This window comes from Oncorhynchus gorbuscha, linkage group LG05 (genome assembly GCF_021184085.1).
Source record: "Oncorhynchus gorbuscha isolate QuinsamMale2020 ecotype Even-year linkage group LG05, OgorEven_v1.0, whole genome shotgun sequence".
Taxonomy (NCBI): Eukaryota; Metazoa; Chordata; class Actinopteri; order Salmoniformes; family Salmonidae; genus Oncorhynchus; species Oncorhynchus gorbuscha.
The window spans coordinates 87,696,867-87,705,357 of NC_060177.1; the positions used below are offsets into that span (position 1 = coordinate 87,696,867).

Consider the following 8,491-nt stretch of genomic DNA (forward strand, 5'->3'; position numbering starts at 1 on the left):
ATAACAAAAACGAAACAGTCCTGTCCGGTACAGAGACAGAAAACAACTACCCACAAATCATAGTGGGAAAACAGGCTGCCTAAGTATGGTTTTCAAATCAGAGACAACGATTGACAACTGCCTCTGATTGGGAACCATACCAGGCCAAACACATAGAAATACAAACATAGAATGCCCACCCCAACTCACGCGCTGACCAACCTAACATAGAGACATAAAAAAAAGGGACTAAGGTCAGGAAGTGACACAGTCATTGTTAAAAATCCTGTTAAACACTATTATTGCACACTGACTGAGTCCAATGAAACTTATCTGATATGTTAAGCACATGTTTGCTCCTGAAGTCATTTAGGCTTGCCATAACAAAGCGATTGAATACTTATTGACTCAATACAATTTCCGCTTTTCATTTTTTATTAATTTGTTATTTTTATTTATTTTGTACACAATTCCACTTTGACATTATGGGGTATTGTGTCTAGATCGATGAAACAAAATCTCAATGTAACCCATTTTAAATTCAGGCTGTAACACAACAAAATGTGGAAAAAGTCAAGGGGTGTGAATACTTTCAGAAGGCACTGTAGTGTTTTATAATGGTAATGTTGGGTTTAATAGTACATTTCACTAATCACACTAAATATAGAGAAATGTTTTCTAATCATTTTATGACTGCCATGTAATGGTTTATCATTGTATGATTTTATTAGAGTTATCATAACCTTTTAAAAAAGTTTTGGGATTGTAGGAAAAGTCTTCATATGAGAATTGTACCAAATGAAATCCAATTTTATTGGTCACATACACATGGTTAGCAGATGTTCATGCGAGTGTAGCGAAATGCCGGTAGGGATAGCCCTCTCAGAGAGCTGACATGAGTTGGACTATTCCAGGAGAGTTGGGTTGATGAATTAGGTTGGGATTGGTGTGGGTTGTGGGGGGGGGGGGGGGGTCTTATTACCATTTAATTGGATTCGTCATGTCTTACTCAACTGTAGGAAGAAGTTTGGTCCAAATCGGATGTCGGGTATTATATTTACTGAATATTGAGTGAATCTTAAAAATGAAAAGGGCCTATTTGGGTGCCAATCAACTAGCTTCCTTTCTCAGAGATCAAATTACATTTTAAACTAAATAATGTTGCTAATCTTATCCGTTTCTAATGACGGTGGGTGTTATGGCTGAAATAACATTGAATTCGTTTGGTTTTATTTGTGGACTCAAATCAAATGTTATTGGTCACATACACATGGTTAGCAGATGTTAACGCGAGTGTAGCGAAATGCTAGTGCTTCTAGTGCCGACCATGCAGTAATATCTAACATGTAATCTAACAATTCCACAACAACTATTTAATACACACAGATCTAAGGGATGGAATAAGAATATATATATATATGGATGAGCGATGAACTAGATGGTATGGAATACAGTATATACATATGAGATGAGTAATGTAAGATATGTAAACATTATTAAAGTGGCATTATTAAAGTGACTAGTGATCCATTTATTGAAAAGTGGCCAATGATTTTGAGTCTGTATGTAGGCGGCAGCCTCTGTGTCAGAGATGGCCGTTTAACAGTCTGATGGCCTTGAGATGGAAGCTGCTTTTCAGTCACTCGGTCCCAGCTTTGATGCACCTGTATTGACCACGCCCTCTGGATGGTAGAAGGGTGAACAGGCAGTGTTGGTTGTTGTCCTTGATTATCTTTTTGTCCTTCCTGTGACATGGGGTGCTGTAGGTATCCTGGAGGGCAGGTAGTTTGCCCCCTGGTGATGCGTTGTGCAGACCACACCACCCTCTGGAGAGTCTTGCGGTTGTGGGCGGTGCAGTTTCCGTACCAGGTGGTGATACAGCCCGACAGGATTCTCTAAATTGTGAATCTGTAAAATGTTGTGAGGTTTTTAGGTGACAAGACAAATTTCTTCAGCCTCCAGAGGTTGAAGAGGCACACTTTCTGAGTGGGTAGACCATTTCAGTTTGTCCGTGTGTACGCCGAGGAACTTAAAACTTTCCACTGCTGTCCCATCGATGTGGATAGGGGGGTGCTCCCTCTGCTGTTTTCTGAAGTCCACGATCATCTCTTTTGTTTTACCGATGTTGTGTGAGAGGTTGTTTTCCTGACACCACACTCCGAGTGCCATCACCTCCTCCCTGTAGGTTGTCTCGTCGTTGTTGGTAATCAAGCCCACTACTGCTGGGTCATCTGCAAACTTGATGATTGAGTGGCCACGCAGTCATGGGGTGAACAGGGAGTACAGGGTGAGCTGAGCACGCACCCTTGTGGGGCCCCAGTGTTGAGAATCAGCGAAGTGGAGATGTTGTTTCCTACCTTCACCCCCTGGGGGGCGGCCTCTCAGAAGGTTCAAGACCCAATTGCACAGGGGCTGGGTTGAGACCCAGAGCCTCAAGCTTAATGATGAGCTTGGAGGGTACTACGGTGTTGAATGCTGAGCTGTAGTCGATGAACAGCATTCTTACATAGATATTCCTCTTATACAGATGGGATAGAGCAGTGTGCAGCGTGATTGCGATATCATCATCTGTGGACCTATTGGGGCGTTATACAAATTGAAGTGGGTTTAGGTGGTTGGAGAGAGAGGTGAGATGATCTTTGACTAGTCTCTCAAAGCACTTCATGATGACAGAAGTGAGCGTTACGGGACGATAGTCATTTAGTTCAGTTATCGTTGCCTTCTTGGGTACAATGGTGGCCATGGATTCAAGCCTCACTTGCAAAAGAGATCTTATACTCATTCATTTTTTTAATATTCAAAAGTTATTATTTAAACCTCAGTTGAGCAATGATGCAAACTATAGAAGAGAAGCTTTTGTATCTCAGTAGAGAAGGCAGGAGGCCACCCCCTGTTTACCACACACACACACACTGCCCCTTTAAGAGCCCTTGTTCACATCAATATAGGAAAACAGGGGGTGGCCTCCACCCTCAAGGCCCTCCCTTTTTCAAGGGTGTCTGAGTACAGCTGAACAGAACGAAGCATAGAACATCCTGTTCACACAAAACACACTGGCACCTCCACATTACACAAAAAAAAAAACACACATACACTTGTCTATACAGAAACACACTCTTGGCTCAAACACATACACTTCCAAAACAGCCTTTAACTGTGTGTGAATGTGTGTGTGTGTGAATGTGTGTGTGTGAATGTGTGTGTGTCACTGCTGTCTTAAGCAATGGAGTCTTGGTGACAGGCTCCTCCAGCTCACAGGATGGAATGTCCTGGAAAAAAATATGTGGCCTATTCATGGAGCGACGCAAATAAGCCCCCCCCCTCTCTCGCAAAAATGGACAAGCCCCCAGGATGGGTGTGTGTGTGGTTAAATCTTTATGTTCACCTTAGTTCTTCTTTGATCTGTTGGTGGGTGGTGTGTGTGTTCACATGTGTGTGTGTGTGTGTGTGTGCATGCATGTATGTATGTATGGGGTGTGTGTGTGTCATGGTCCAAGCCTGAGGGATGGAGAGAGAGTGCTTTGCTAACGACTGGCTTATAAACTAAGCCTAGCGCTGTGGGATAAGTACACAGAGTAAAAACATACTATACAGGCTCTATACAGTCTCCATACAGGCTCTATTCATACACAGGCTCCATACGGGCTCTATTCGTACATGGGCTCCATTTGTACACGGGCTCTAAACAGGCTCTATTTGTACATAGGCTCTATACGGGCTCCCCACGGGCTCTATTCATACACAGGCTCTATCCGGGCTCCATATGGGCTCTATTCATACACAGGCTCTATATGGGCTCTACATAGGCTCTATTCATTCATGGGCTCTACACGGGCTCTATACGGGTTTTATTCACACAGGCTCTATACGAGCTATATTCGTACACAGGCTCTATACGGGCTCCCCACGGGCTCCATTCATACACAGGCTCTATCCGGGCTCCATATGGGCTCCACATGGGCTCTACACAGGCTCTATTCGTACACGAGCTCTATACGGGCTCCATATGGGCTCCATTCGTACACGGGCTCTATACAGGCTCCATTCGTACATGGGCTCTACACAGGCTCTATACGGGCTCCACATGGGCTCTACTCATACACAGGCTCTACACAGGTATTTTGTTAGGATCTGAGTCTGACAGTTGAAGGGTTTGGCAGAGGCCTTGGTATGTTAATGAACACAGAGAGGACTGAGGTGTGTGTGTGTGTGTCCTCTCAGCTGATGTGTTGTTGAGTCAAAGCAAACAGCGTTTCTGAACCAGCCTGTGGAGAGTTTATCTTTGTTTGTGACTGAAACACACACACACACACACACACACACACACACACACACACACACACACACACACACACACACACACACACACACACACACACACACACACACACACACACACACACACACCTAAAGTTAGAGAGAACATAAAGTTCGTTGTTGATGATTAGATCTGGATGTTTGCAAAACGCCATCATTATGATGATGTGGCCGATGACAACTTGAAAGTCCACCATCTTTAAAACTTGACTGCTGATCATTGCTCATAGTAGTTTGACCTAGATAGTTTGTGGCTATGCATTGGTATGTAGGCTGTGTGTGCCTTTAAAAATAATTTAAAAGGTCTGTTCTTAGGAGCGACACAACGCTGTTGATGTTTATGTAGTCTGTTCGCGAAGAGATTGTAAATGTGGTTTAATTCTCTCAACGATCCCAATCCAAGCTACACGTGCTGTAGAGCAGCAAAGTGCTTAATTTGACGTGTTTATTCACACACACACACACACACACACACACACACACACACACACACACACACACACACACACACACACACACACACACACACACACACACACACACACACACACACACACACACACACACACACACACACACACACACACACACACACACACACACACACACACACACACACACACACACACACACACAGAGAGGCAGAGAGGCAGAGGATTGACTGTCTGTGAAACATTGATTTCACTCTGTCACACATGAATCAATGCCTTGAATAGTACAGTCACTTTGGCTACATACACCCTTAAATAATCAGAATTTGTCCTCTGTGGGGTCCCACCAGGTCACTAGTAGAGAAGACTAGGTCCTAATTAGCATTTGTAATATCCTCTGTCAGGTCCCACCAGGTCACTAGTCGAGAAGACTATGTCCTAATTATCATTTGTAATATCCTCTGTGGGGTCCCACCAGGTCACTAGTAGAGAAGACTAGGTCCTAATTAGCATTTGTAATATCCTCTGTCAGGTCCCACCAGGTCACTAGTCGAGAAGACTATGTCCTAATTATCATTTGTAATATCCTGTCAGGTCCCACCAGGTCACTAGTCGAGAAGACTATGTCCTAATTATCATTTGTAATATCCTCTGTGGGGTCCCACCAGGTCACTAGTAGAGAAGACTATGTCCTAATTATCATTTGTAATATCCTCTGTGGGGTCCCATCAGGTCACTAGTAGAGAAGACTATGTCCTAATTATCATTTGTAATATCCTGTGGGGTCCCACCAGGTCACTAGTAGAGAAGACTATGTCCTAATTATCATTTGTAATATCCTCTGTGGGGTCCCACCAGGTCACTAGTAGAGAAGACTAGGTCCTAATTATCATTTGTAATATCCTCTGTGGGGTCCCACCAGGTCACTAGTAGAGAAGACTATGTCCTAATTATCATTTGTAATATCCTCTGTGGGGTCCCACCAGGTCACTAGTAGAGAAGACTATGTCCTAATTATCATTTGTAATATCCTCTGTCAGGTCCCACCAGGTCACTAGTAGAGAAGACTATGTCCTAATTATCATTTCTAATATCCTCTGTCAGGTCCCACCAGGTCACTAGTAGAGAAGACTAGGTCCTAATTATCATTTGGAATATCCTCTGTGGGGTCCCACCAGGTCACTAGTAGAGAAGACTATGTCCTAATTATCATTTGTAATATCCTCTGTGGGGTCCCACCAGGTCACTAGTAGAGAAGACTATGTCCTAATTATCATTTGTAATATCCTCTGTCAGGTCCCACCAGGTCACTAGTAGAGAAGACTATGTCCTAATTATCATTTCTAATATCCTCTGTCAGGTCCCACCAGGTCACTAGTAGAGAAGACTATGTCCTAATTATCATTTGGAATATCCTCTGTGGGGTCCCACCAGGTCACTAGTAGAGAAGACTATGTCCTAATTATCATTTGTAATATCCTCTGTGGGGTCCCACCAGGTCACTAGTAGAGAAGACTATGTCCTAATTATCATTTGTAATATCCTCTGTCAGGTCCCACCAGGTCACTAGTAGAGAAGACTATGTCCTAATTATCATTTGTAATATCCTCTGTCAGGTCCCACCAGGTCACTAGTAGAGAAGACTATGTCCTAATTATCATTTGTAATATCCTCTGTCAGGTCCCACCAGGTCACTAGTAGAGAAGACTATGTCCTAATTATCATTTGTAATATCCTCTGTGGGGTCCCACCAGGTCACTAGTAGAGAAGACTACATCACATAAGCCTTCACACTGAGGAGGTCCAGGGCAGAACTGGGCTCAGGGCAGAACTGGGCTCAGGGCAGAACTGGGCTCAGGGCAGAACTGGGCTCAGGGCAGACTGTGGACAAGCATGTTTAGAACAGCCTGTCTGTCTGTCTGCATGTATGTATGTATATGTAATATGTTTGCAAATGCAATGTTATCTTTGCCCTGCTTGTGAAGACAAAGGGAATATCCCTGCAGCACTGCACAGTCAAACCAGACATTACGTATCAATGCATGAGCTGATCCACACACACACACACACACACACACACACACACACACACACACACACACACACACACACACACACACACACACACACACACACACACACACACACACACACACACACACACACACACACACACACACACACACACACACACACATCACTGCACTTCTTATCACAGTAACAAAGGTTACTCGCTTGCTGCATGAATGTGTGCAATATAGCAGCAGCAATAACCGCAACATTGCAGGTTTAGGTCAGTATTAGTCCACAGCTGCTGTCTATCTCCCGTTGCAGATGATAGCCTCTCCAATGCAATCCCATCTAACAGCAGCAGCTCCCCTTACAGAACAATGAAACCTGGCTAGTGCTTTGGATGGCGGGGTTCCCTTACCTCTCTTAAACGATTAGTTACAGCAATATTATTCACGGTTGTTCAACCGCCATGATATCGGCATCAACTCAGATTTATAGCATGTGTGTGGTGGTGGGGTGATCCCTCGCTCATATAGGATTAGGCTACGACCTACAGACAGCACAGTACAGTACCAAGCGTAATGCATTGCATCTGTATGCAGTTAAGCGAAGGCACGCATGCATTGCAGACTGTGTGTATTAAACACACACGCCCGTTTATAATGGCAAGTCAGGAGACTTCATCTCCTTGTCCTTATTCTGCACACGCACGCACCCCCGGCGCGCACATACATTTTTTTTCTTGTGAAGAATGAGGATGGCAAACAAAGCAGAGGTACGCCCCCTGCGAAGACACACAGTAGTTTACTTATGTGTGTGTGTCATGACTATGTCATCTGGGCTAGGCTGAATTTCAAATGCCGAAGAAAATCATTCAATACGGCAACACACTAAACTATCATGTAGCCAGCTGCCTTAAATAAGATTGAGGTCTTGCATCATTTGTATGTTTTTCCACAAAGACCACTGTCCACATTTAAAACCCTGAAATACACATTTAGTTGTTATAACGTCCTTACAATAGTACAATAGTATTGACACCGTGTTTTTACAAGATAAATCCTAAACGTAAGCAGTTAATCAGCCGTTAACTAGTTTACAGAACATAATTCAGTGACCATGAAAAAGCTTTGTTACTCACCGGAGCAGTAACTACCAGCTACATGAAGGGGACGACAGGCTTCACACGTAAAGTGTTCATTAACGAGACATTTCCTTCATCTCAGGAGCGGAGTTTAACTTTTTGCTTTTAAAAAAAATCTTTGCTTCAGGACAGCCCTGTCCGATTTCACATGAAGTGTCTCTTTTCACATTTAAAGATCAATCGGATTGCCATCAAAACCAACGTTAGCTATCTTCGAAGAGAAGTTGATTGCATCGTTGATCATGGAATTTTTCCGTCTCGTCTTGTCGTCTCTCCTCTCCTCTCTGACCACATAGCTTGCTTGCTCGCTCGGTTGCTTGCTGGCTGGCTATTTAGCATTTATCTGCTTTTCTGCGCTTTAGCTGTTTTCGCCCTCGCCCATGAAATAGCGCAGTGTCCCTTTAAAACTGGTCGTCACTAGCTACCACAGCCACAAAGTCATAAACCCCGCCCATTTATACAATTTATCTTCTTAAAATCTGATTTTAAACCCTAACCTCAACCCTAACCTTAACCGCGCTACCGAACCATAACCTTAAATTAATACCAAAACGTAAATTGTTTTTTTCCCCCCACGAATTTTCACAATATTGCCATTTGACTTTGT

At 43.6% G+C, this 8,491-nt stretch overlaps 1 protein-coding gene across 1 annotated transcript in view; it reads right to left on the minus strand.

The window, feature by feature from the left end:
• LOC124036639 (protein FAM214B-like) overlaps positions 1-8,288 on the minus strand; it is a 55,410-nt gene extending 47,122 nt beyond the window's left edge. The window contains exon 1 of the mRNA XM_046351459.1: positions 7,882-8,288. The gene's annotated coding sequence lies outside the window, so the exon portion shown is untranslated. The remainder of the gene's footprint in view (positions 1-7,881) is intronic.
• Between the last annotated feature and the right edge of the window lie 203 nt (positions 8,289-8,491).